The sequence below is a fragment of the Ascaphus truei genome, chromosome 19, assembly GCF_040206685.1.
Source record: "Ascaphus truei isolate aAscTru1 chromosome 19, aAscTru1.hap1, whole genome shotgun sequence".
Taxonomy (NCBI): Eukaryota; Metazoa; Chordata; class Amphibia; order Anura; family Ascaphidae; genus Ascaphus; species Ascaphus truei.
Genome location: NC_134501.1, coordinates 8,378,442 through 8,405,938, shown reverse-complemented (window position 1 = coordinate 8,405,938; position 27,497 = coordinate 8,378,442). Strand labels below are relative to the sequence as shown.

Sequence of the window (27,497 nt, the reverse complement as noted above, 5' to 3'; positions counted from 1 at the left end):
GGGCGGAGGTCAATGGATTGGTTTCTAACAGGACATGGTGCTCAGGATCACAGGGACAAGCAAATAGGCTGAGGGAGGGAGGGGGGGGGGGACGGATATCTCTTGTTGCCAAGGAGAAAAGCTTCTTTTGTTATTCTCTATTTCTTGGCTACTGATTTTCCTTAATAGAGGATGGATGGGGAATATTCGGGGGAAGGAGGGGTGGGGGTGGGGGGGGTGAGAGAAGGACCCCCGGGCTTAGTGTCCCGTTCTAATCAAAGGCATAACGGGAGCAGCCGGTCAACCCGTGGCGTGGACAGAGCAAGCGCCGCGTCAATCACCCGTACCTCCTTTCGGGTGCGAGTGTGGGTTTGGGGGGGGAGGGGTTTGCGGGGCTGTTATCGCTCCTCTGAGTCCCGCTACTGAATGAGAGAGAGTAGCAGGAGGAAGAGAGAGAGAGAGAGGGGGGGGGGGGGATGAGCTGCCCTCAGGCTATAATAATAGAGGGTTGGAATAAGGGGAGAGGGAGAGCGAGCCCCCCCACCCGCTCCATGCAAGTAGCATTACTCCCAAGCTGGAAACCCGGCTGCCAGGCAGGGGATGTGTTTGTAGGGAGAGAGGAGCAGCTCAGATACCGGGTATCTGTCGGCCCAGCGGTACGGATGCTATCTGCTGCCTAAAGCCTTTTCTGTGCTGAAGGGGGTGACAACACAATGAGACGTGGCCCTGAAGAGGTTAATGTGCCCCCATTAAGATAGCCCAGGGGCTCGTGAATCCCTGTCCTACATAACTTACGTTTAACAGTCGAAGGTTTAGAGCAGGGGGGCTCACCTCCACTCCTCAAGGGCCATCAACAGACCAGCTTTTCACGATATCCCTGCTTCAGCACAGGTGGCTCAGTCGACTGAGCCACTGCTTGAGCCACCTGTGCTGAAGCAGGGATATCTGAAATGCTGGTCAGTTGATGGCCCTTGAGGACTCGAGTAGAGCCCCCCTGGAATTATCCCAGATCAAACAGATGGCACGGGATAAACGTGACCCGTATTCACCCGCCATTTGGGATTTTAAAGCCATCCAAGCCCCTCTGGCAGTGAAGCGGTTAAAATCCCACCCAGTCCCTTCCGAGCTCTGGCCCACAAAAATATCTTGCAGGTGGGTTGGTGGAGAAGGGCCTGGCCCCCAAGATAAGGAGACCCCGGAGAGGATGGAAAGCTTTGTGTTAAGTACCTGAGCAGCTGTTTTATATGAGATGGGGGAGTACAAAAGGCTGTACTGTGTGTACACCGAAGGCTCGCTGGTATACACATGCTAAGCGGGGTCTCCGGTGGGTGCTGCGGCTCTGACCTCTCTCGTGTCGCAGGAGGACGCCTGTGAGACCCTGCAGCTTGTTCCTTGCACGAAGGCATCACCTTATGTATATAGCAGCCAACAGAGTACGCAGCACTGTACAACATGACAACACAGCAGCTAGTAAATGACAACACAACGCTCTGCCCCGAAGAGCTTGCAATCCAAGTTCTTTGAAATAATCATTTTATGCCAACCCCTTACCCCTCTCTGTCCTAGAGTGTGTGTGTGTGTGTGTGTGTGTGTGTGTGTGTGTGTGTGTGTGTGTGTGTGTGTGTGTGTGTGTGTGTGTGTGTGTGTCCTCTGCTGCTATTGACACCAGAGATCAAGAAGGCAGCCTTTGATAATGTGCTCAGAAAAACCACATCCTGTATTTAATTGTCCAGCTCATCACACGTTTACAAGACACCGCAAGTTTCAGTTAACCATGAGCCTCGCTGGCTTGCTTTTTGCTCTCTTTAACCCCTTCACAGCTGGAGTGCCACGTGAAGAGAAGGGGGTCACGATTGCATTCCGTGTCACCCGGCACAAATGACATTTAATACAATGATCCTGCAAACGTCCCCCTCAGATATAACCCCGCTACCCCTAACTTCAGGTGGTTATGCACTTTTAACCCCTTACCCTGCAGGCAAGCCCAGCTGAATTAGGGGATAACGGGCCCTGCTGCAAAAGCCAAGATAGGGGTCTTGAACCTTATCAGTGAAACCAGCATGCGGAAGCAGATAAGCACTTTAACCATCACACCGCTCCCACCCGGTGCCTCAGATTTTAGGGAGATAATTGCGAATAAAACAATAAATAAGTTATGGGTCTTACTCACAGCGGCATACCCCAGGGATTTCCGCTTTTCCGTGATGTTTTTTTTTTTTTCCTTCTTCGGAAAATCGGTTTATTTCCGTTTATTAAAGAAAATATTTATTTATCGACGTTAACAGTGAAAAAAAATAAATGCACACGCATTTGAATTTGGTCTTTATCGGGGTCGTTTATTGGTTTCCATACTCCCCCGTGAGCCACCATAAGGCCGCGCTTATAGTGCCGGCGACGCGACGTCACCCGAAAACAAATGCATTGTTGCCGCCGCCGCGTGCGCTTATAGTAAGCGCGACGGCGACAAAGCGACGCGAGTTTTGGTAGCCGTAATTATTTCATTTTTCAGGGGCAGTCGCCTCATGTGACAACCCCTGAACCAATCAGGAGCCTGGTCGCCCGCGTCACCGCCGCAAAGCGAAATACAACTTTTGCTTGCGGCGACGGATGACGTCCCGCCTCACCGGTACTATAAATGCGGCCTAAGACTCACGGCTTCTTATTGGTCCGCCGCACTCTGGACGCTGAAAGTCGCCATTTCGATATCCTGACTAGCCCCGCTGCTACTGGCGCCCCCTTCCGAGGAGAGTATCTTGGGGAGCCGGGGGTCCCCGGAGCTGAAATTAACACGGTTCAGCTCTGGAGACCCCCTGCTTCAAACAAATATATATATATATATTTTAAAACATACACACACACACACAAAAGTGTGTCGCCAGGAATGCTTCTTTAACCGAAAGTGCAAGAAGATTAGTCGGTGGCGTTTTTCCGGATAATTCCCTGGGTACAACTTAGAACATTCCCAGTTGCGTATAATGCAGCCCTACTTGGTGTTGACGATACTTTGTAATATAAAGATGCCACGCCTTTGTAACTGCTTTGCGACAGTACTTCCGAGCTGTTCATGCAGACACCCCTGGGGTGGAATCTCTGACGAAGGGCGGCATTTAAAAGAAAGGGTAGAGAAAAGTGCCTGGTTGGTCAACTCCAGTCCTGTTGACTAAACAGGTCAGGTTTTCAGGATATCCCTGCTTCAGCACAGGTGAGCCACCTCTGCTGAAGCAGGGAGCCACCTTTGATATCCTGCAAACCTGGCCTGGTGGCCCTTGAGGATTGCATTGGCCCCCCCTGCTCTAACATGAGAACAGCTTCACTGCAATGTCCTACATCCCATGTGTTATTCTTGCGGTTAAGCAAGCGGTGGCGGGAGTAACCCCCGGCGGTGGGGGAAAGGCCGTGCCAAGGAACGGCACCAGAATTGGTTATAAACAAGTAGGAGGACGGTACGGCGTTAGCCGGTAGAACGGCACAGAGAGGTAAGGTAAAAGCCATCACTTTCATCGTCGTTAAAAAGAGCGCCAGCTCTCAGGACAGCAGGGGCCCCTTCTTCAGGCGGGTCCCCCCTCGCACTTTATAACGAAAAGCGACTGCGATGTATCGCTCCCGTGGTCACAGTTCTGCAGAAAGGAGACTTCAGATAAATTACGCCAATGTGTTAGTGTGTATAAGTGTATGACTGTGTCAGTGTGACTGTGTATAGTAATGAGATGGGAGGGTGTATAGTAATGGGATAGAGGGGGGTGTATAGTAATGGGATAGAGGGGGGTGTATAGTAATGGGATAGAGGGGGGTGTATAGTAATGGGATAGAGGGGGGTGTATAGTAATGGGATAGAGGGGGGTGTATAGTAATGGGATAGAGGGGGGTGTATAGTAATGGGATAGAGGGGGGGTGTATAGTAATGGGATAGAGGGGGGGTGTATAGTAATGGGATAGAGAGAGGGGGGTGTATAGTAATGGGATAGAGAGAGGGGGGTGTATAGTAATGGGATAGAGGGGGGGTGTATAGTAATGGGATAGAGAGAGGGGGTGTAGTAATGGGATAGAGAGAGGGGGGTGTATAGTAATGGGATAGAGAGAGGGGGGTGTATAGTAATGGGATAGAGGGGGGGTGTATAGTAATGGGATAGAGAGAGGGGGTGTAGTAATGGGATAGAGAGAGGGGGGTGTATAGTAATGGGATAGAGGGGGGATGTATAGTAATGGGATAGAGGGGGGGTGTATAGTAATGGGATAGAGAGAGGGGGGTGTAGTAATGGGATAGAGGGGGGTGTATAGTAATGGGATAGAGGGGGATGTATAGTAATGGGATGGGGGGGGTGTATAGTAATGGGATAGAGGGGGGGTGTATAGTAATGGGATAGAGAGAGGGGGTATAGTAATGGGATTGAGGGGGGGAGTAGTAATGGGATAGAGGGGGGAGTAGTAATGGGATAGAGGGGGGAGTAGTAATGGGATAGAGGGGGGGAGTAGTAATGGGATAGAGGGGGGGAGTAGTAATGGGATAGAGGGGGGTGGGGCGTATAGTAATGGGATAGAGGGGGGAGTAGTAATGGGATAGAGGGGGGGTGTATAGTAATGGGATAGAGGGGGGAGTAGTAATGGGATAGAGGGGGGTGTATAGTAATGGGATAGAGGGGGGTGTATAGTAATGGGATAGAGGGGGGGAGTAGTAATGGGATAGAGGGGGGTGTATAGTAATGGGATAGAGGGGGGGTGTATAGTAATGGGATAGAGGGGTGGAGTAGTAATGGGATAGAGGGGGGGGAGTAGTAATGGGGTGTGGGGGAGTAGTAATGGGATAGAGGGGGGAGTAGTAATGGGATAGGGGGGGAGTAGTAATGGGATAGAGAGGGGGGTGTATAGTAATGGGATAGAGGGGGGGTATATAGTAATGGGATAGAGGGGGGTGTATAGTAATGGGATAGAGAGGGGGGTGTATACTAATGGGATAGAGGGGGGTGTATAGTAATAGGATAGAGGGGGGAATAGTAATGGGATATAGGGGGGGAGTAGTAATGGGATAGAGGGGGGGAGTAGTAATGGGATAGAGGGGGGGAGTAGTAATGGGATAGAGGGGGGGTGTATAGTAATGGGATAGAGGGGGGTGTATAGTAATGGGATAGAGGGGGTGTATAGTAATGGGATAGAGGGGGGGAGTAGTAATGGGATAGAGGGGGGGAGTAGTAATGGGATAGAGGGGGGAGTAGTAATGGGATAGAGGGGGTGTATAGTAATGGGATAGAGGAGGGGGTGTATAGTAATGGGATAGAGGGGGGGAGTAGTAATGGGATAGAGGAGGGGGTGTATAGCAATAGGATAGAGGGGGGGAGTTGTAATGGGATAGAGGGGGGTGTATAGTAATGGGATAGAGGGGGAGTAGTAATAGGATAGAGGGGGTGTATAGTAATGGGATAGAGGGGGGAGTAGTAATGGGATAGAGGGGGGGTGTATAGTAATGGGATAGAGGGGGGTGTATAGTAATGGGACAGAGGGGGGAGTAGTAATGGGATAGAGGGGGGAGTAGTAATGGGATAGAGGGGGGTGTATAGTAATGGGATAGAGTGGGGTGTATAGTAATGGGATAGAGGGGGTGTATAGTAATGGGATAGAGGGGGGGAGTAGTAATGGGATAGAGGAGGGGAGTAGTAATGGGATAGAGGGGGGAGTAGTAATGGGATAGAGGGGGTGTATAGTAATGGGATAGAGGAGGGGGTGTATAGTAATGGGATAGAGGGGGGGAGTAGTAATGGGATAGAGGAGGGGGTGTATAGCAATAGGATAGAGGGGGGGAGTTGTAATGGGATAGAGGGGGGTGTATAGTAATGGGATAGAGGGGGAGTAGTAATAGGATAGAGGGGGTGTATAGTAATGGGATAGAGGGGGGAGTAGTAATGGGATAGAGGGGGGGTGTATAGTAATGGGATAGAGGGGGGTGTATAGTAATGGGACAGAGGGGGGAGTAGTAATGGGATAGAGGGGGGAGTAGTAATGGGATAGAGGGGGGTGTATAGTAATGGGATAGAGTGGGGTGTATAGTAATGGGATAGAGGGGGGTGTATAGTAATGGGATATAGGGGGGTGTATAGTAATGGGATAGAGGGGGGAGTAGTAATGGGATAGAGGGGGGAGTAGTAATGGGATAGAGGGGGGTGTATAGTAATGGGATAGAGGGGGGTGTATAGTAATGGGATAGAGGGGGGGAGTAGTAATGTGATAGAGGGGGTGTATAGTAATGGGATTGAGGGGGGGTGTATAGTAATGGGATAGAGGGGGGAGTAGTAATGGGATAGAGGGGGGGTGTATAGTAATGGGATAGAGGGGGGTGTATAGTAATGGGATAGAGGGGGGTGTATAGTAATGGGATAGAGGGGGTGTATAGTAATGGGATAGGGGGGGGTGTATAGTAATGGGATAGAGGGGGCTGTATAGTAATGGGATAGAGGGGGTGTATAGTAATGGGATAGAGGGGGGTGTATAGTAATGGGATAGAGGGGGGTGTATAGTAATGGGATAGAGGGGGGTGTATAGTAATGGGATAGAGGGGGTGTATAGTAATGGGATAGGGGGGGGTGTATAGTAATGGGATAGAGGGGGCTGTATAGTAATGGGATAGAGGGGGTGTATAGTAATGGGATAGAGGGGGGTGTATAGTAATGGGATAGAGGGGGGTGTATAGTAATGGGATAGAGGGGGGTGTATAGTAATGGGATAGAGGGGGGTAGTAGTAATGGGATAGAGGGGGTGTATAGTAATGGGAGTGAGGGGGGGTGTATAGTAATGGGATAGAGGGGGGAGTAGTAATGGGATAGAGGAGGGGTGTATAGTAATGGGATAGAGGGGGGTGTATAGTAATGGGATAGAGGGGGGTGTATAGTAATGGGATAGAAGGGGGGGTGTACAGTAATGGGATAGAGGGGGGGAGTAGTAATGGGATTGAGGGGGTGCATTTTTACACCCGTGGGTGTGTGTAATAAAACATACTTATGGGGCACTTTTCTCCAGACCTGTACAAACGAGGCCTGTTCTGCACCATTTAGCAGGTAAAGTGTCACTACAGCGTTTTTAAGGTCACTTCAAACACCTGCTAACAACTCCCGGGCAAGATAATCCAGCACCAGGGAGGTGGCGAGACCTGGCTTTGGTTCACATAATACTGATCTAGCCACCGACATTTTCTCTCCCCCCCCGGCCTTGAGAACCTGACCGCTGCCTCGCCCCTAGCAACAGCGACACAAAGTGAGCAGATTGGCGTCTCGCCCCCTTTCCACGGGCGGGCGGTAATTACAGGTTTATTGCCTGTACGGCCAGTGTGTAATGACATGTTTGCAAATTAATTTGTACAGCTCCTGCCATTATCACGTACAGGAGAGGAGGTCGCAGCGCTAATTAGCTCGGCTGTGCGTTTAATCCGGGGGAATTAAGGAGGAGGACGCCAACAGGAAGCAGATTGGGGGGGGGGGGGGGCCGTGATCATGGCAGCTCTGCAATCGGGAACTCTGTGATTACGACGAGCTCGCTGGCAGAGCAATGCGGCGCAGGCAGCGTTAAGACACAAGGCGTAACCCTTTCAGCGCCACAATGGCCACCACTGCGTCTCCTGTATGCTGCCCAGTCTTTTTCTTTTTAAAGGAGCGATACAAGGAAAAGAGCCCATCCCCCTTTTTTTTCCGCAGAGGGGGGTCTCCGGAGATGAACACGCCCATTAATTTCAGCTCCGGGTACCCCTTGCTTCCCGAGATAATTACCTCCGTAAGGGGGTGCCAGTGCTTCCTGGATCTTAAATCTCCTGTGGCACAGGGGCGACGTCAACCAGTCGCGGCTTCCTATTCGCCCACGTGCGGTTTCCCACGCCATTCGGTTTTCCCAGCAGGGGGAGGTATGGAGGGGGGGGGGGAGGCACCTTCAGAGGTAAATATTTCTTGAAGCTAAGGGGTCGCGGAGCTGGAATGAACACGACTCAGACCCCTTGCCTAACACCCATGCTAAAAAATACTGGCAGTCGGAAACACACTTCGAGTGTCAGAGGTTCCTTAGTGCGACTGCGCCTTTAAACACGGAGTTGATATACGGCAGCAAGGCCAGTATGGTGCAACCTTCAATCGTCGCCTGTCACCTTGCGATATCCACGGGCTCCCTCTCTTTAAACGTGCGCGGTACAATGCAAGCTCCTTGCTCACAATACGCTGCCAAACCAGCCAATTATGCACAGATTAGCTGCGGCAGCGGCACTGACCACATCCCCCAGACATGCACAACATGCCGTGCATTGCCAAAACCTCCACATGCAGCAGGTAACGGGCACAGGCGCTGCCAACGTCCCGTCTACCCACACAGCTGCTCCGTCTTTCCACGGCCCCCCGCTGAAATGAGCGGAGAGCAGAGGGGACGTGGCCAGGTCCGCCCGTTGAAGTTGGGGAAATATTGGCTACTTCCCACGGCAACGCTTTGCTACGGGCGGTGCCAGAACCGGATTTTATTCCCATGGGGAACAGCGATGCCGCCCCAAATAATAATATTTCCTGCCTTCGTCACTAAAGTGTGACGGAGTATAATCCCCATGAAACCGAAAGGGTTAAGCATAGTAATTTGGGCAGATCAAGCCACTGCCCCCACCCCGCCACACACGCACATTTTGCATTCCTGAGGCACAGGGAGCTAAAACGAGTTGCCCAAACTCACAGGGAGCTCGGTGCCGCGACTAATCTATGCCAACCACTTCAAAGACCAGCCCCCCCTCCCCGCCACTTACAAGACCCTCCGACATACACCCTTTATTTGCCATCTCCGTGATGCTTCTGCGCAAGTGACTCCCTCCGAAGGAAGGAAGAATAATAATACGTGGAATTTACTATACGCCAAGATCATATTAGCACTAATATGTGTGAATGGATTTATTTGTATATATTTAAATCCCCCCCCTAACCAGCTGATTATTAGCAGAGAAGGTATCACTCAACCGGCTGCTTTAATTAGCTGAAGCTTCAGCGGCAACTGGCAGAATGTATTAGGTACAGGACATGAAACACAGGGTCACTACCTGCTAAATAGGTAACGTTGAAGGTGTTCAGTTCAATTAATTGACAACAAGGATTTAAAATAGTATGCTGACCCGTGAAGTGGTGGAAGAGATTAAATGCAAAGTACGAGTTCTATATGACCCCAATTGGCACCTGTGCAATTCTGCGCCTCGGAAACGCCTGCACACCGCCAGTCCCGGCTAATTCTCTCTCCCCGGCAACTGAAGTAGCAATTATTTTATTTCTAATATAAGCTCTGTGCTCAGTAAGGGCCGCCCGGCACTCATTTGTACCGCGCAGGTCATGAGATGGGAAAAGAAGAGAGTCCGAGGGGGACATGCCAAAGGAGTGTGAGTTCTTAGGCCGCGATTATACAACATGCAATGGCGCTCACGTGCGCGGCAACCATCAATTGCCTAATGCATATGCGGCTGCTCCAAGTGCGCACGACGGAGCGCGATGGCGCAACCGCGATTTGAAGGGACAAACTTTTGTTGTCTTTTCAAGCGTGACGTCCGCGCCACGAGCGGTTCAGCCATTGAGGGCGAACCAGCTTCGTGACGCGTCTGCCACACCTCCCCAATCTCCTGCTGCCAAGTTGGCAGATCGCGGGGGCTGCAGGAGTGCGAAGGTTGTATAATCTTAACCTTAGGGAACAGGCAGCGCCACCCAATAAACGTGTGGGTGTTTAAATATACACACACACACACACCTTGATAAAGGTCCAGCCTTGGACCAAAACGTCGGTCATTGTATCAATAAATGTAAACACTTTGGAAGACCTGAGAGTGCATCGCTTCTCTGAAAACATACATATGTATGAGATTGCTGCACGCTCAGTATTAAGGATCCTACAGAGGGGACGCTCAGTATTAAGGATCCTACAGAGGGGACGCTCAGTATTAAGGATCCTACAGAGGGGACGCTCAGTATTAAGGATCCTACAGAGGGGACGCTCAGTATTAAGGATCCTACAGAGGGGACGCTCAGTATTAAGGATCCTACAGAGGGGACGCTCAGTATTAAGGATCCTACAGAGGGGACGCTCAGTATTAAGGATCCTACAGAGGGGACGCTCAGTATTAAGGATCCTACAGAGGGGACGCTCAGTATTAAGGATCCTACAGAGGGGACGCTCAGTATTAAGGATCCTACAGAGGGGACGCTCAGTATTAAGGATCCTACAGAGGGGACGCTCAGTATTAAGGCTCCTACAGAGGGGACGCTCAGTATTAAGGATCCTACAGAGGGGACGCTGAGTATTAAGGATCCTATAGAGGGGACGCTGAGTATTAAAGATCCTACAGAGGGGACGCTGAGTATTAAAGATCCTACAGAGGGGACGCTCAGTATTAAGGATCCTACAGAGGGGACGCTCAGTTTTAAGGATCCTACAGAGGGGACGCTCAGTATTAAGGATCCTACAGAGGGGACGCTCAGTATTAAGGATCCTACAGAGGGGACGCTCAGTATTAAGGATCCTACAGAGGGGACGCTCAGTATTAAGGATCCTACAGAGGGGACGCTCAGTATTAAGGATCCTACAGAGGGGACACTCAGTATTAAGGATCCTACAGAGGGGACGCTCAGTATTAAGGATCCTACAGAGGGGACGCTCGGTATTAAGGATCCTACAGAGGGGACGCTCAGTATTAAGGATCCTACAGAGGGGACGCTCAGTATTAAGGATCCTACAGAGGGGACGCTCAGTATTAAGGATCCTACAGAGGGGACGCTCAGTATTAAGGATCCTACAGAGGGGACGCTCAGTATTAAGGATCCTACAGAGGGGACGCTCAGTATTAAGGATCCTACAGAGGGGACGCTCAGTATTAAGGATCCTACAGAGGGGACGCTCAGTATTAAGGATCCTACAGAGGGGACGCTCAGTATTAAGGATCCTACAGAGGGGACGCTCAGTATTAAGGATCCTACAGAGGGGACGCTCAGTATTAAGGATCCTACAGAGGGGACGCTCAGTATTAAGGATCCTACAGAGGGGACGCTCAGTATTAAGGCTCCTACAGAGGGGACGCTCAGTATTAAGGATCCTACAGAGGGGACGCTGAGTATTAAGGATCCTATAGAGGGGACGCTGAGTATTAAAGATCCTACAGAGGGGACGCTGAGTATTAAAGATCCTACAGAGGGGACGCTCAGTATTAAGGATCCTACAGAGGGGACGCTCAGTTTTAAGGATCCTACAGAGGGGACGCTCAGTATTAAGGATCCTACAGAGGGGACGCTCAGTATTAAGGATCCTACAGAGGGGACGCTCAGTATTAAGGATCCTACAGAGGGGACGCTCAGTATTAAGGATCCTACAGAGGGGACGCTCAGTATTAAGGATCCTACAGAGGGGACACTCAGTATTAAGGATCCTACAGAGGGGACGCTCAGTATTAAGGATCCTACAGAGGGGACGCTCGGTATTAAGGATCCTACAGAGGGGACGCTCAGTATTAAGGATCCTACAGAGGGGACGCTCAGTATTAAGGATCCTACAGAGGGGACGCTCAGTATTAAGGATCCTACAGAGGGGACGCTCAGTATTAAGGATCCTACAGAGGGGACACTCAGTATTAAGGATCCTACAGAGGGGACGCTCAGTATTAAGGATCCTACAGAGGGGACGCTCGGTATTAAGGATCCTACAGAGGGGACGCTCAGTATTAAGGATCCTACAGAGGGGACGCTCAGTATTAAGGATCCTACAGAGGGGACGCTCAGTATTAAGGATCCTACAGAGGGGACGCTCAGTATTAAGGATCCTACAGAGGGGACGCTCAGTATTAAGGATCCTACAGAGGGGACGCTCGGTATTAAGGATCCTACAGAGGGGACGCTCAGTATTAAGGATCCTACAGAGGGGACGCTCAGTATTAAGGATCCTACAGAGGGGACGCTCAGTATTAAGGATCCTACAGAGGGGACGCTCAGTATTAAGGATCCTACAGAGGGGACGCTCAGTATTAAGGATCCTACAGAGGGGACGCTCAGTATTAAGGATCCTACAGAGGGGACGCTGAGTATTAAGGATCCTACAGAGGGGTCTGTGCTAGATAGAAAAGAATATCCAACTTGAAGAAAAGACCAGGATGGTCCAATTATCTGCACCAGGCATAATGAATGCAAAATAGAGGGTGTTTATCGACTGGATCAATAATCACCCTCTATAACAGGGGAGGCCAACTCCAGTCCTCAAGGGTCACCAACAGGTCAGGATATCCCTGCTTCAGCATAGGTGGCTCAATCAGTGGCTCGGTCTGTGCTGAAGCAGGGATATCCCTAATACCTGGCCTCTTGGCGGCCCTGGAGTTGGCCACCCTTGGTTTAGAGTCCCTTTAGCTATGAGACCGTCAGGCAGAAGTGAGCGGCTTGCACACCCCTCCCCCCCCCCCCCCCCCCCAAACCGTACAGGTGTGATCCGGCAGGAAGAAGAACACCGCGTATTTACACCTGTTTGTGTCTTTGCCAATAAATCATGCAGTGTTTTGTGTTTGTTTGGGTGCCTGCCGCCTGCGGTCGGGTCCCTAGGAGGTGGGGGCACAGAAAGTCACAGGACAGTCACAGCGCGTGAGCCCCACCTCTGCTAGCTCAGAGCAAGAGGACGCGTTAACCCCTTCACTGCTCATTTGGTTAACAAATGCCAAACCGCTTCCTTGTGTGTACAGGAAAGAAAACAGCTGGTTTCCCTGAGTAAAGAGACACAGGTGGGGGCCTGCCCTTTATACAGAGGGAGGCAACTCCAGTCCTCAAGGGCCACCAACAGGCCAGGTTTTCAAGATACCCCTGATTGAGCACAGGTGGCTGAATAAGTGCCTCAGTCGTTCCCTTTAACCCCTGCAGTCCCACTTTAATAAAGTCCAACCATTGTTCTGCAAAAGCCCCTGGTTTTAAATCTCAAAGGCAGAATCTGTATCCAGTCCTCAAGCCCCCCAACAGGTCAGGTTTTCAGGATATCCCAGCTTCCGCACAAGTGGCTCAGTCAGATGCTCAGTCGAAGACTAATTAGCCTCTGATTGTGCCAACTGCGCTGAAGCAGGGATATCCTGAAAACCAGGCCCTTAATCCTGCAAATTGGGGTGCCCTGCCAACAAACAGCTGCCATAACTACCCCTATGTGTGGCCCTGCCGAGAAGCAGAGGGTGAAAAAGGCCAGAGCAAGACACGTCTGCAGGAAGGCTCCCAGAGCGCCTCCCCCCCTCCTCTCTCTCTCTGGGACATGCTTCATTATCTGAGAATGACACATCTGCCTGTTAATTGTGGTGTGAGTTACATAGGTGGATTTCCTGCAGCTGCGGCCAGATAGGAATCTCTGGTACATGGTAAGACAATATCGCAGCACATGAAAGGGATGTGAAAAGGAGTCTGCTGGGGGGTTTGTCTCCTATTGTTCTTACCCACACTCTTTATCTGGAGAGGGGGGCAGGTGGTTGTTGGTGGGTACACTCCCCAATATGTTACCCCCAGAAGGAACAGCCATCGATAAAGTGATATTCAGCATGTGTTATTAGGAGAATGCCCAATTAAACATACAATCTTTCTTTCTTGTGTGTCATTTCCAAGAGGTTAGCAAGAGCAGAAGGGACTCTACAGAGCAGTGGTACTGGGGCATATTTACTCTGCCGTTACTAAGCGTGGGACAAAGCTCTTTGCACTTTACAATATCAAGCAATATTTATGCTTTACAAATATGACTTTGTAACTGAGCTCACCTTTTCCTTTAAAAGATGTGTTCTGTCTGCCCCTTTTGTATCTAAAGCCCTCTCCCACACCTCTGGAATGCCCTTCCCCTCTCTATCCACCTTTAAGACCTTACTTAAAACCCACCTCTTTAACGAAGCATATGGGCAGCTCCGCTGGCTGATACTATACACTTCATACATCGGCCGTGGCCCCTGGCAGACGCACTTAGCATAACACCCTCCTACTGTCTCTGTAAGCTCTCCCTACTTGCCACTTAGATTGTAAGCTCTTCGGGGCAGGGACTCCCTTTCCTTTTGTTTTATGCCTGAAGCGCTGAATTCCCACTGTGTGTTCTAATATTACAGTATGTCACTGCTGTACAGCGCTATGTACCTGGATGGCGCTATATAAAGATATACGTGTAACTTTAAATATGGAGTGGGACTCTGGGAGTGAACAAACAAAGCAGTGGTACCACGTCCATTTGGGGCCACCTTAACCACACAAACCGACCCCAGCCGTTAATATTAAAAGCCTCGGAGTCAGGGTACACCCTACACCGTTCGTTCTGGCATTTTATGGAGAAAAGGGAGAACAAAGAGTGGCACTGGGTGCCCATGAGAACCCTCCCACCCGGACCCCTGGCACGGAGCCTCGTTTCTGCCGGATGTGTGCCGGGATCCCTTTGGGATTTGCTTCGGATTGCGAATGTCTGCATCGGCAGCAGGCAGTGACACGATAAGGGCTTGCTGGCCACGGCAGATAAATAACCCCCGCTGGAGGAGAGGCAGCGAGAGGTGTCTATCAGAGCGTGTGAGGGACGTGACACCCCGTCCTCTTGGCCTTCACTGGGGCGGCAACAGCAAGGGTGACAAAAGGAGTCACACAGAGAGCGACATGCGGCTTACAAAGAGCACATCCTCTGCAAGACGAGATAAACCCTTCAGAGAGAGCGGCAGGCCAGGAAGAGCTAAGTCGGCTGTTTAGCCGCGCTCCACCTGCTGATTGGGCGAATGTAAAGGCTTCTATAGCCACACGCGGGTTTTCATTTGCAGTTATTCAAAGCCGCACGGGGCTCTTTATCTCACTTACATTCTGTGCAACCACAAGCGGCCGCGGTCCTGCTGCCGGCCAAGATATTACCGTGTAAACAGCGTGCTCCTACACCCACTGCACACTGATTATTCAGGGGACAGCAGGGGCGCAGGAGCTGACCAGAGAGGCCAGCAGTTAGGTGACAGGGAAGGCCACTTCCCGTGGAAAGCGTTCTGTCCGGAGCACGTGTGCAGCGGTGGAGGTGGAGGTGGAGGTGGAGGTGGAGGTGGGCGTGTGGTTCCCGGGTGTAACTACTTCTGCATCTAGGGAAAATCCCACTTCATTAATTTTATTATTTTTTTATAAACACAATTAAAAAAAAATTACTAAGTGATTACCTCCCACTTTCTGTAGTTGTTATATATCTCAGAAACCTGTTTGAAATGGTGCCTTAGGGACGTTCTCCTAGTTTTAACTAACCCTGGAGGTGCACTCAATGTTATATGGCTTTTCCACTGGACAAACATCTTCCTCATTTTGCTTTAATTTGGATATCATTTTATGTATATATATATATGTGTGTGTGTATGTATATATATATACACATATATATACATACACACACATATATATATATATATACATACACACACAGCAAATTTTGCAGGCACAGTTACTTCCTGCTCTGAAGAGCTTGCAATCTAATTTCGATGACCAGGAGATAAGGAGACTTGCCCAAGGTCACAAGGAAAAGCGGACACTGGAATTCGAAGAGCTCACCCACTTCTTACCACTACGTTACCCCTTGAGCCACTTTTAAATCCCCCTTCTAAAAGATTGGAGGCCAATCATTAAGGCAGTTTACTGGCGCAGAGGAGAGATTTGGGGGCATCGCTGGGGCTCGTGTGACCTTGGTATCACCAACTATAACTAATGAGCCCGTGAGTCTCTTGCGTGACGGGGATATGTGATGGCTCATGGCGGCTGGGTGAGCCTCTGGGCGCTGGTACCAGTGATTTTGTGCAGTGATCACAGAGCTGGAAACTGCTGGACGACGGAAGTAGAGATTTTGCTCATCCTTAAATTAGTGTCACTGCTGTGTATCATTAGCCTCCTTCCCGCGCCGCTCGGCGCGGATTTAATATGGCAGCGCTCCTTCTCTGTATTAAAACTTTATGGGCTGTGAAGTCTGGAGATAACACGGGGAGGCACAGCAGCCCAAATGATTCCAGATCACGGTGCCACTTAACCCTTTCCCACCCGCGCTAGATGTCGGCAATGCCATACATTATCCAGAGATTGACGGTTGTCACCGTGACGCCCCCCTTTGTAAGACTCGGAGGGGTGCCAAGCCTTGTGGTTTTACACCTATCGGAGCACAGGACAGTGCCAAGATGCCAGGTGAGCGATGATCAGGGCCAAGCTGCATGGCAGCCATCTTAAAAATGAACCCCCCAAAATATCATCTAACTAATCAACCCGAGATCTGACTCCAAAAGACTCTTTATGGTCCCAAGGGCGCGATGTGTAAAATGTAACAGGGTTATAGATGTTAAATCCCAATGCAATTTGAGGCTTTATGGTAAATCAAAAAGCAGAGGAGAAAATGAGTTGCGTTTTGTACACGTAAGCCGGTGCAGATTCTGTTTCAGCGGCAAATTCTATATACTGCTAAGCGTCTATAAAGCGCGTTTACGAAAATCCTCAACAGCGGCAATATATATATATATAGCATTGAAGCAGGGGGGCTGCTGGGCTGAACCCCGTTAATTTCAGCTCAGGGGACTCCCTGCCTCCGGAGATTCTTGCCTCCATAAAAGATGCCGGTAGCCAATCCGCTCAGCTAGCAGGGATCACATAATGGCGACGTTTCAAAGCTCCCCCGCCCTGTGCGCCAATAAGAAGCCGTGATGTCATTGGTGCGGCTTCCTATTAGTCCACATGACGCGGGAGCTTTAAACTTTAAAGACCAGCCGGAGCGGCTACCGGCACCTACCGCTGAGGTAAGTATCTCCGGAAGCAGGGGGGCCCTGGAGCTGAAATTAATGGGGTTCACCTCCCGAGACCCCCTGCGGAGGTAAGTCTCTCTGGAAGAAGGGGGTCCCCAGAGCTGCAACTAAGGGACCCCCTGCTTCAATCCAATGTAAAAAAAAATAGAACTCTGCGAAAAACACAGCGACTTGATTAATCCTTTAAAGCCAAATGGGATTTTTTTGGGGGGCCACAAACAGCCAGAATAACTGATGTAGAGTACATAGAAGGGCCCATTTATAGTTTAATGTGGGGGCCTAACTCATGTGAGTGTGGACAGCGCTTTGCTGAGGTCGGACGCCTGAAACCACTTCTCTGTTTGTGAACATGCAATCCGGAAAGGAAATGCACGCAGGAAAAACACGACGCGACCTGAGCGGCCCGAAAAAAAGTGGCTTTCTGCGAGACACCCGGGGCCTAGGACAGACAGAAGAAGCAAGGCCGCCTGAGGGACAGGAAACGCGGCGCTTCTGCTGCTCGCTTTGCAATGCCTGTTAAAAAAATAATTAAAACAACATCTATGGGGTACAGGATGTCCGCACGTCTGAAAGACAAGATGCAATTGTAACTTTCAATTGTAAGTCCAAGGTTACCCGTGCTTGGAGGGAACTTGTGGAGCAAGTGCAGGGTTAAGAAAAGGCTTCTGCACCTCAATGCAAATTATTTGGTTCTAAGGAGAACTATTCATTCTCTCTCTCTCTCTCTCTCTCTCTCTCTCTCTCTCTCTCTCTCTCTCTCTCTCATTCTCTCTCTCTCTCTCTCTCTCTCTCTCTCTCTCTCTCTCTCTCTCTCATTCTCATTCTCTCTCATTCTCTCTACCTCTCATTCTCTCTCTCATTCTCCCTCTCTCATTCTCTCTCTCTCTCTCTCTCTCTCTCTCATTCTCTCTCTCTCACAGATATATATCTATATACACTGTACACACATTTTGACTCCCCAAATGATTGTTGAAAATATGTCTTAAGTTTCTTGCAGTTTAAAGCAACAGTCACATATATGATGGATTTTTTGACCCCTCTTTTGTTTTCTGCAAGGATGAGAACCCAGGGGGGGGGGGGGGGGGGGATGGGGGCCAAAACGGAAACATGCTATTTTCAGTTCAGGCCCCCCCCCCCCCCCAGGTTTCGGCACAAAAAAGGGTTGATTGAGATAAATCAGCGACAAAAGAATCCATTATAGGTGGCACTCGTGGAAAACAACGGTAGGGTGGGAAATGTATTTCCCCTCCCGGGGAAACAAAATGTCCGTTTAAATCTCCCACATCGAGCGGGCCAATAGGAAGCAGATACGATTGACTCGTGTAAGTGAAATGCCCCGGGGACCCCTTACGCTAAAGTTACGTCACTGCCAGGGAGGAGGGAGGGCAGGGGGGGGGGGGGGAACTGCTGCTTAAATCTATTGAAATCATGGCATGTCATGACATTGTACCTTTAGCATGTATCATTACTGACAAATAATCCCCTGCATATTACAATTTTTATTGTCCTTCTACCAGTAGTATGAAGTAATAGGTAATAAGGTCATACCACTTAGATTGTAAGCTCTCCGGGGCAGGGATTTCCTTTCCTATTGTGTGACTTTGTTGCGCTTATTGTGTTATAATTCCCTGTACTGTATTATCTTTGTAAAGTACATAGTGGGCGCGATAAAGATATTCACACAAAGTTAAAGAGAGATTGGTCTGGGGCCGGATTCTGTCGTCGCTGCGCCTCTGAAAACCTCAAAACCTCAGAAACAAGTTCTGTACGAGGCGCGGGCGGCGGAGGCAGAGCGGCCCCAGCAAAGGGGTCAGGGGTCAGAGCGAGAGGGGCGAGCTGGGGGTCACAGCTCTCGGGAAATGGACATGTCTGCGGCCAGGAGATACATAGGGGAGGGAGGCAGGTGAAGTGGGGAAAGGAAGGGAGAAACCAGGCGGAGGGGGAGAGGGGCAGGGGAGGGAAAGTTAGGTCAGATGTGATACGGGAGGGGGGAGAGGCAAGTCAGATGTGACACGGGAGGGGGGGAGAGAGGCAGGTCAGATGTGACACGGGAGGGGGGAGTGGCAAGTCAGATGTGACACAGGAGGTGGGGAGAGAGGCAGGTCAGATGTGATACGGGAGGGGGGGAGAGAGGCAGGTCAGATGTGATACGGGAGGGGGGAGAGGCAGGTCAGATGTGATACGGGAGGGGGGGAGCCGGGTCAGATGTGACACAGGAGGGGGGGAGAGAGGCAGGTCAGATGTGACACGGGAGGGGGGGGAGAGAGGCAGGTCAGGTGTGACAAGGGAGGGGGGGGGAGCCAGGTCAGATGTGACACAGGAGGTGGGGAGAGAGGCAGGTCAGATGTGATACGGGAGGGGGGGAGCCGGGTCAGATGTGACACGGGAGGGGGGGGGAGAGGCAAGTCAGATGTGACACGGGAGGGGGGGAGAGAGGCAGGTCAGATGTGACACGGGAGGGGGGAGTGGCAAGTCAGATGTGACACAGGAGGTGGGGAGAGAGGCAGGTCAGATGTGACACGGGAGGGGGTATGAAGGGGACGGGATGAGAGGCAGGCAAGGGGATGGGGAGGCAGGTTACAGTTCAGAAGGAACCGATCAAACCGGGTCATGGAGTGGAAAGCCCAGAAGAGGCCCGCAGAACAAACACCGGCTGAGTACAGGCCAGTCTCATGCGGAGCAGGGCCAAGAAATATCTAGCACAGCCCAGCCACACATGTGCTGCTCCGACAGGAGAGCCTTACCTTCCCAACCCCAGCCAAATGCCTGCTAAATTGAATCAATCTATCTTGGAAATGGTTGTTGTCAGCTTGTGTCAAGGAGAGGGGGGTGGCGGGGGGGGGGGTGAGCGAGGGGTTGGGGAGGGTGATGGCGGAGCTTGGGGGGAGCCAGCAATCACATCAGCATCCGTGCAATGCAACCACATCCCATCCTTGTACAACCAGAGGGGGAAAATGAACATTTTGCCTTATTCATGTTAATGACTATTTAATGAGGAGCTCAGTCTGTGTGAGGGTGACAGCAAAGGGGGGGGGGGGGGGAGTGGGAGGGTGCAGGGAGAGAATGCAACTGAGAGGGAGGATGGACTCATTGAGAGATGAGAAGAGAAAGCTGTCACTATATGATGCTTATTCTTATAGGATCCGCAGAGCCCTTTCACTGGCTGACAAGGAGGGAAGAATGAGAAAATTGCAGTCAAAAGCCTCTACACCAGCGGCGGCCAACTCCAGTCCCCAAGGGCCACCAACAAGTCAGGTTTTCAGCAAATCCCCGCTTCAGCACAGGTGTCTCACGTCGAAGACTGAGCCACCTGTGCTGAAGCATGGATAGCCTCAAAACCTGACCTGGTGGTGGTCCTTGAGGACTGGGGTTGGTGGTGGTCCTTGAGGACTGGGGTTGGTGGTGGTCCTTGAGGACTGGGGTTGGCCCACCCCCTGCTCTACGCAATGTAGAGAGATGTTCTTGTGGGCAAGGAGAGGGAGATGGGAGAGGCAGGGGATCTGTGGGTGGGAGAGGCAGGGGATCTGTGGGTGGGAGAGGCAGGGGATCTGCGGGTGGGAGAGGCAGTGGATCTGTGGGTGGGAGAGGCAGGGGATCTGCGGGTGGGAGAGGCAGTGGATCTGCGGGTGGGAGAGGCAGGGGATTTGCGGGTGGGAGAGGCAGGGGATCTGTGGGTGGGAGAGGCAGGGGATTTTCGGGTGGGAGAGGCAGGGGATCTGTGGGTGGGAGAGGCAGTGGATCTGTGGGTGGGAGAGGCAGTGGATCTGTGGGTGGGAGAGGCAGTGGATCTGTGGGTGGGAGAGGCAGTGGATCTGTGGGTGGGAGAGGCAGTGGATCTGTGGGTTGGAGAGGCAGTGGATCTGTGGGTGGGAGAGGCAGTGGATCTGTGGGTGGGAGAGGCAGTGGATCTGTGGGTGGGAGAGGCAGGGGATCTGTGGGTGGGAGAGGCAGTGGATCTGTGGGTGGGAGAGGCAGGGGATCTCTGGGTGGGAGAGGCAGTGGATCTGTGGGTGGGAGAGGCAGGGGATCTCTGAATGGGAGAGGCAGGGGATCTGTGGGTGGGAGAGGCAGTGGATCTCTGGGTGGGAGAGGCAGTGGATCTGTGGGTGGGAGAGGCAGGGGATCTGTGGGTGGGAGAGGCAGGGGATCTGTGGGTGGGAGAGGCAGGGGATCTGTGGGTGGGAGAGGCAGTGGATCTGTGGGTGGGAGAGGCAGTGGATCTGTGGGTGGGAGAGGCAGTGGATCTGTGGGTGGGAGAGGCAGTGGATCTGTGGGTGGGAGAGGCAGGGGATCTGTGGGTGGGAGAGGCAGTGGATCTGTGGGTGGGAGAGGCAGGGGATCTGTGGGTGGGAGAGGCAGTGGATCTGTGGGTGGGAGAGGCAGTGGATCTGTGGGTGGGAGAGGCAGGGGATCTGTGGGTGGGAGAGGCAGGGGATCTGTGGGTGGGAGAGGCAGTGGATCTGTGGGTGGGAGAGGCAGTGGATCTGTGGGTGGGAGAGGCAGTGGATCTGTGGGTGGGAGAGGCAGTGGATCTGTGGTTGAGAGAGGCAGGGGATCTGTGGGTGGGAGAGGCAGTGGATCTGTGGTTGAGAGAGGCAGGGGATCTGTGGGTGGGAGAGGCAGTGGATCTGTGGTTGAGAGAGGCAGGGGATCTGAGGGTGGGAGAGGCAGGGGATCTGTGGGTGGGAGAGGCAGGGGATCTGTGGAAGAGTCTCCCAGTAGCAGGGATTACCAGTCTGCCACTAGATGTGAAATATAGTAACGGAATTCAGAGCTAGACACAAAGGTATCCTAAATATAGAACAAAGCAGAGAAGCAAAGGTTTCCTGGCAGGCCAACATGTCCTTATCTCTTCCCAATCAGTAATGCGCCCGTGTTTAGTGCCAGAGGGATTTGTATGGCAACGAAGGTGTTAAAAGTACGGGCTCCGTGCCAACGATTACACCGTGGACCAGCCCCATCAGCTCCATGTGCCTAACCCACCGCTGGCACCTGCAGCAATCACTATGTGACCTCTTCCCCTCGCGCAGTAACCGCGGCGTTTCTCTGTCCCGTTCGGCATGTTACAGGTGTTATCTATAGGTCAGAGTCACATCTGGGCGGCGGTGCCGTGTGCCCATCAGGATGCGGATCACCGCAAGTTGAGGGAAAGGGGGTCGAGGCGCCGTCGGCCACTGCAAAGTTGGGCCTTTCAAGGGCCCAAACGGGGAGGTTCTAAGGATTAGGAGGGGTGGGACATGCCACACCCTCGCCGCCCGGAGCCCCAGGCCCGGCTGCTCCCTATGTACGGCACTCTGGCTAACACTGTATTTTCTGGAAAAGTAAACATGGACATATTCCCTTTAGGGCCCCCCCGATAAGCGTCACCACCGCTGATAAGGATAGATGTAACACTAAGGAGCCATTATTGCCAATCACGGTCAATAGCAGCAGGAAACATTACAGGGCTCTCATGAGCTACTTTTTGATATATGGACTATTCTAATGTACACACCGAGTCTGTATTCTCCTCATGTTACTATAATAAAACATCAGAGTCTCCATACATGCCAGTGTGTACAGAGAATTACTGCAGGGCAGTGACGCTTTGCCCCAGAGAGCTCTGGGACTTCCAAAGATAAGAGCAGCTGGACAAAGTACCAAGAACCTAACAGGCCAGTTCGGGAGCTCGTGACTCGACCTCTTTATTGGCTTGTAGATACATAGGACAATGCCCCGAAACTGGTGCTACCAAAACTCTCAGGGGTATAAATTATACATAAATGAATGCTTTAAGTCCTTTCATGCAAGGGAAGTATATAAATGTGTCTGTACAGCCTGCTGGAGTCGAGCCTATAAGCGTGCGTATGTAATGGATAATGTCCAATCGGTGTACAGGGGAAGGAGGAGATAAGGTAGTCAGATAACCTGCTAATGCAGCACGTCCATCGGCCCCCTGCCTTGCCCACCCTGACTATACATGGTTACATAGTAGATGAGGTTGAAAAAAAGACATACGCCCATCAAGTTCAACCTATGCAAAGAGTACAACACCGACTCATATAAAGCACGTCTAACTCACTGTACCGGAGTTTGTTGGCTAGATTGAAAGACGGAGACACTGATTGAGCCACCTGTGCTGAAGCTGGGATATCCTTAAAACCTGACCTGTCGGAGGGGGGGGGGGGGTCTTGAGGACTGGAGTTGGGCCCCCCATGCTCTACTTTTGGAAGAAGTGACTTTGGCTTTGTCCTCCCGAACGTTTCCGAGATTTGCATGCACAGAGCCCTGACGAGGCCTCGCCTGGAATCGATACCGAGAGACTGTTACTTACAGCCAGTGATTTCATATCAATAATCTGTGGAAACGACTGATGGGCTGTAATGCGGGAACGCAATAAATCCACAGCTGCCGGAGATCCTAAAGTGCTTGTCTGGGTGACATATTTGGTTGGTTTGGGTGCCTGGATGGAGAATCAATCTTTCAGCCGTCTCCACGCACAGCACCCAGAACTCCATTTTAATTTACCAGTCTGTGGGTTTCGGAGAGAGGCATTCATCTATATTTGTGTCAGCTCAGATTGCCTTTGTCCCGTAATGCTGGCCTATAAATCTAATGCAATATCTCTATTCAACAATTTTGCCTGAATCAGGTTGCAAATTAACCGGCTTCCTCTCTCTGGCTCAAGGAAAGCGTCGCAGTAGGAAAGACGAAAATCCATAATCCTCTTATTTTCCTGCTGGCACGCAGACACGGGTACCACTCTGTGTGGTTTGGGCTCCGGGTGAGGAGGAGCGGGCCGTTGGAGAATTATTCAATTCAGTGTCGGGTGGGTTTTGTGTTTCCAAAATATCTCAAGACAACGGAACAGAGTTTGAGGCCAAAAGGATTCTGAGGATGGCCAAGAAACTAGACGCCCAAAAAGGTTACAATGAGTAAAAATAAAGTGGTAAAACCCTCCACTGTATATACACCGTGGAGAGATTATGATTACGGGGGGGAGTACATGTAACCAAGCATACTAAAGGGGCGGCACATTGAGTAAAGGCGCTGACTCGGATAACAACGAGTTTAAAGCAGGAGAACATGGTTCAATTCCCGGTGTCAGCTGCTTGTGACCTTGGGCAAGTCACCTTATCTCCCTGTGCCTCAGGCACCAAAAACATCAGATTGTAAGCTCCTCTGGGCAGGGAATGTGTCTGAAACATTCCTATGTTCTTCTGCGTATCTCGCACTGTAATTGAGCAGGGGAGCGGAAACGTTTGCTGCTGCCCCCGCCCTACCTTGCAGCTGTGTCAAACGCAGCAGGTTATGTGATGTGATGTCACATGACCCCATAGCGTCAATTGACACAGCTGCAAGGTAGGGGGGGGCAGCAGCAAACGTTTCCGCTCCCCTGCATTAGGCCGCGCTTATAGACCTGGCTACGGCGACGTGACGTCATCCGTCGCCGCAGCGTTTTTTGCTACACCTATAGTGTAGGTGGCAAGAGACGGTGACCGGGGGGACGTAGCTGTGAGCAGTTCGCCCTCTTTTGGCTAAACCGCTGAAGTGGGAGTGAACCCTGGTGCCGGCTCTCTGGGACCCTGGTAAGGGGATTCATTGTGGCGGTTAAGATTCTGGGGGCGCCGCTGCCTGCGACGTCTGCATTCCAACTTCCAGGCGCCACATCAGCGGTGCTCACCGGCAACGCGGTTAGTGGCATCAATTTCCAGATTCCCTATAGTTTGTATCTAGAGACCCAGCTGCGTGGTCATTTTCCCCGGAGACCACCTGACTCAGGTTCTACAAGAGCCAACAGCACAAGCCGGGCCGGATTGCAGCGCCACAGAACTCCACGAGGCGGTAAGAGAAGAAGAATTGCCGGCTGGGCCAAGGAGGGTATTGCCAATCAGAGCAGGAACGGCTTGTCGTGGAAGCGCAGGAAGATGGAGAGTGGCGCAGCCCGAGTTCACGCACAGGACGGAGTGTGCCAGCTCAGCCATCAATGCGCCCGGCGTCCAGGTACGACACGCCCGGCGTCCCGGTAGACACGCTGGCAGCCGCGCTCCTCCTCCTTGTTAATGAAGGAAAGTCCAAGGATGAATCATCCATGGGAGCACGCCGACTCCTCATTAACACCCCCTGTATTCCACAGCTGACCGGCCTGCAGTCCCCGGCATAATATTTTATTTACCTGCAGCTAACCGGATCAGTGCGCCAACGGCAACGCGGCGTGGGAGGCGCGGCGGAGCTCAGAGAATGTTGCCGTCGCTCGTTTTAACCCCTCCAGGTGGCTCATCCCTCAGTGCGGGCGGCTTACAGACATTTGGAGAAAGTCACTTTAGGGCAGGGATTGGCCAACTCCAGTTCTCAAGGGCAACCAACAGGTCATGTTTTTAGGATATCCCTGCTTCAGCACAGGTGGCTCAATCAGTGGCTCAGTTTTCGACAGCAGGGGTGCTCAACTCCAGTCCTCAAGACCCCTCAACAGGTCAAGTGTTAAGGGTGTCTCTGCTTCAGTACAGGTGGCGCAAGCAGTGGCTCAGTCTTTGACCTATCACCTGTGCTGAAGCAGAGATATCCTGAAAACCTGATCTGTTGGTGGGTTCTGAGGACTAGAGTTGCCCCCCCCTGCTTTAAGGGGCCATCAATTAAATGGGCCACGCTAAACAAGGCCCATTACCTCCCAGTGCCGAAGACACCACAATACGATCCCAAGCACATTGCAGCAGTGACTTGCATGGCGTGCGAAACTCCACGCTCGGAGCGGTGTAGGCTGCGGCGGTACTGGAGGAAATAATGATCATTCTGATCTCCGCGCACGGCAGAAGGGATAAGGGCCTTTTTTGTGGCGAAGGCTCAGTGGCGTTACTGTTCATTGCTTTTATTCCATGGCACTGAACCGCGTTGGAAACCTGCGATTCCGTGCCTTGCCTGAGAGAAAGGAGCGTGGTTGCCACAGCTTGCGTGACACTATTCTTCGCGCTATAACATTTCCGCTGGAAGTCTGCGCGCAGCCTTTGCCGCCCGGGTTAAAAATACGTCTCGGCTTAAGGCGTCCACGATCACAAGTTAGGTCACTGGTGTCTTTAATTAATTTAGATGGAACACTTTGGGAGCGCTGGGTGGTAATTAAGGAAGGGGATGTATCCAGCCCTCTCAAACACATTCCCCTCCTCCCGGCCTGGCGCTTCGGCGCTGTAATTTCATGGACATGCTTCAGCAACGCCTGCTTCCATCAAGCTGCTGGCAGGCTGGGGCTGTGGACTTGATTATATAGCTGCCGAACATTATTCTCCGCTGTGTAGCGCTTTCAGTGACCCGCCAGCTGCAAAGGATGCGAACAGCTGGGATTCAATGCTAGAGAATAACTGCAAGGGGTTTTTGGGAACGCAAATCTCTTCCCCTAGGGTTGCCAGGTGGCTTCTCCAAAAATACTGGACACAATGATGAAAGGTGCGACACACACGCCTCTCTCTCTGCTCCATGCTGTTTCCTCCTCTCGTTGGCCCCACTTTCACGCTCCCGACTCCTTCTGATTGGCTGCATTACCAATTAGGATGGAGGAGGATGCCCAGTTCCCTAGCAACAGCCCTGCTCAGGGAAATCCCGCGGCCCCCCCAAGCCGGTCAGGTCACTATGTCCAGAGAGGTAATACCGGTATACACATACACGCCCAGAGAGGTAATACCGGTATACACATACATGCCCAGAGAGGTAATACCGGTATACACATACACGCCCAGAGAGGTAATACCGGTATACACATACACACCCAGAGAGGTAATACCGGTATACACATACACGCCCAGAGAGGTAATACCGGTATACACATACACACCCAGAGAGGTAATACCGGTATACACATACACGTCCAGAGAGGTAATACCAGTATACACATACACACCCAGAGAGGTAATACCGGTATACCCATACACGCCCAGAGAGGTAATACCGGTATACACATACACACCCAGAGAGGTAATACCGGTATACACATACACACCCAGAGAGGTAATACCGGTATACACATACCCGCCCAGAGAGGTAATACCGGTATACACATACACGCTCAGAGAGGTAATACCGGTATACACATACACGCCCAGAGAGGTAATACTTACACATACACGTGCAGAGAGGTAATACCGGTATACACATACACGCCCAGAGAGGTAATACCGGTATACACATACACACCCAGAGAGGTAATACCGGTATACACATACACGCCCAGAGAGGTAATATCGGTATACACATACACGCCCAGAGAGGTAATACCGGGTATACACATACACGCCCAGAGAGGTAATACCGGGTATACACATACACGCCCAGAGAGGTAATACCGGTATACACATACACGCTCAGAGAGGTAATACCGGTATACACATACACGCACAGTATTACCTCTCACTGTTTACTGCACAGAGTGTCCAAATACAGGACAGTCAGATTCAATTCTGGACACCTGGCAGCCCTAGTCCTCCATTCACCACACACAGCTTGATTGGATCTCTAAGCATTTACACAGAAAACATGAAGGCCGCCATCTTTAATGTGAACATGTGTTTCACCTCTTAGCAGACAGAGAACATGGGAGAGCAGATCCATCCGACAGTGAAAGGGATTAAGTGTAATCTGTTAAGTATTCCCACTGGTAAATTGAGAGATTTAACAAAAACAGTGAAAAGGCTGTGGGTTTTTTTATAGCATTTTTAGTTGAAAGTGGGTTTTAATAATGAAATGGCACGGGGTTAATGAAATCTGCATACTGTTATAGAGAGAAATTATTGGGGAGGGG

The 27,497-nt window shown here is 51.4% G+C and overlaps 1 protein-coding gene across 3 annotated transcripts in view; it reads right to left on the bottom strand.

Annotated features, from left to right (window-relative positions):
- Window positions 1–27,497, bottom strand: part of GSE1 (Gse1 coiled-coil protein) — a 352,546-nt gene that overhangs the window by 130,497 nt on the left and 194,552 nt on the right. The window lies entirely within an intron of this gene.